Consider the following 2,164-nt stretch of genomic DNA (forward strand, 5'->3'; position numbering starts at 1 on the left):
ACAGATGCATTGAAAAATAAGACATAGTCAGCTTTTTTTAAAAAAATGCATTATTTTAAAAAAGATAATTGTCAAAATGTGTAATAAATTTATCTCTTTTCGATCAGTTGGATACACATAATAATTATAGCAATAATATAAATCAGAAGATTTTTTTTTCCCAAAATAAGGCTTCATTTGGAAAGTCACCCAAGAGATACTGACAAAGGAAGGGGCCTAAGACTCAACGGATGGAGTTCAAATTTACGGTCTTCCCGGCCCCACCAGTGGTCTTTGCTCAGGCCCGAAATCTGCATTCTTTGGTAATTCTCCTCCATAGCTTCCTGGAGAAGAAATCTCTTCCCGCAAACCATCTTCATTTTTCTTTTAGAACAGAGCGTTATTTCTAGGAAACAGTGAGTTAGTTGGAGATGGATTTCTTTTTTTTTTATTATTCAAGATAGATCTAATATGTTCAACAAAATAGGGGGAGCTTGGCCAAAGGTGAAGTGGAAAGGTTCTCTAATACTTGCTAATCATCTTGCTGCAACCAGAAATCCACATGTGGAAATGACGCCCAGGAATACGGTCCTATACGAAGGTGTTCTGTCTTGGCTCATCATTGGCCCTCCCGCTAAGGCTCGTGCAGCAGGCACTCCTCCGGACCTTGATCTTGAAAGGAGGCTCTGTAAGTCTCAATGTTTTAATGTCGACAGCTATGCCATCGATTATTGAAGAGTGGTTCTCCTTTCCTTCCCAGCAGTGTAATTCTGTCCCACACAGTGTCACTAAGCGGATATCCTCTTCTTGTCTGTCAAATTCACTAAGAAGTTGGAGACTGAGTTTTTGTGACAACTGCCTGTCATCACTGAAACCTCCCACGAGGTGCGCGTCCAGCCTTCCACACTGAGTGTGGTCAGAAAAGGATTTTATGGAGTTCATGATCAAGGGGAACTTGGCTTGGGTGTCAGTTCCATCACAATGCATCAAGCAGGTAGCCCTGCTACCTCCAGCAGAGGATGGGTTCGAACCAGGTCCCCGGTAGACTACTGCAGCTGCACACGCGGCCCCTGTACCAGCTGCAGCATCGCAGCAGTGGCAGCCCTGGCAGGTCCAGGGAGGTGGTGGCCTCCCCTGACAGGGACTGCTCACCACCAATCAAAAGATGTTTTTTAAATAGTAATTGTCATGGTCACTGAAAAAACAATGTAAGTTTGCATTAATATTCAACTTATATACATATTTTGTTTCAGAAAACCATGATGGCATAAAGACTTTTGATCATGCAATACATTCGGTTAAAATTCTAGGGAGGAAGTAAAGTGAGGAAGAAGGACAAATTTTCAGTTATTAAAAAATAATGTGTTGGGGCCAGCCGGGGGCGCTGTGGTTAAGGTGCATGCAAGTGTGTGCCCAAAATTACAGGAGGAGGCCGGGGAAGGGATTGGCTTGTGGCTGTCCCTCTGGAGGCGCTTTCTCACCTTCTCTCTCTGTCACTCCAGTGAGCACACCCTTACATAGAAAATTAAAAATTAAAAAGTTATACTAGAAAATATAGATTTCACTGTCAACAACCAACCAAAACACTGTCAAAAAAAAAAAAAAAAAGAGCGTGTCTGGGCTTGGCCTAGGCGGCACAGTCCACAGCGTACTATCCTGTAGTGCTGGAAACCTTGAGTTATTAGGGTCCCTGGGGGTCTGACAATACCCTGGGTAGGGGACACACATTAGGGTGACCGAGGTCCTAAGGAGCTGGAAGACTGGAGAAAGGTGATCATATTAGGTTGTCGGGAAACTCGTAGCACATTTTTGCATTGACGAACATAGAAAAATACATCATGACTTTCCTGGCAACCTAATAGAATGGTAAGACCTTGTTGAGAATTCTCTCATTCACACATTCTCTCTATCATGGAAAAAAATGTGTTCATCTTTTTAGTATAGATCAATTTTAGCAAAGGTATCAAATCCTCATGATTCATTTCACTTGGTGCATTAAAAAAATGTAAGAATTTCAGGGGCCCTCCGATGATGTGATGGTTATGTCACTGAACTCCCACAGGGCTGACCACAGTTTGGGTCCTGGACCTGAAGGCTTGAAACACGCCTGGCACATATGTGTGTATGCCCAAAATCCCGAGAGGAGAATGGAAGAGGAGGGGTTGCAACGTGTCCATCCACACGG

General features: G+C 43.3%; 1 pseudogene; it reads right to left on the reverse strand.

Annotated features, from left to right (window-relative positions):
* Nucleotides 1-393: 393 nt before the first annotated feature.
* Nucleotides 394-2,164, reverse strand: part of LOC102483528 (protein N-terminal asparagine amidohydrolase pseudogene) — a 4,775-nt pseudogene continuing 3,004 nt past the window's right edge.

Source organism: Tupaia chinensis, unplaced genomic scaffold, assembly GCF_000334495.1.
Source record: "Tupaia chinensis unplaced genomic scaffold, TupChi_1.0 Scaffold147554_1, whole genome shotgun sequence".
Taxonomy (NCBI): Eukaryota; Metazoa; Chordata; class Mammalia; order Scandentia; family Tupaiidae; genus Tupaia; species Tupaia belangeri.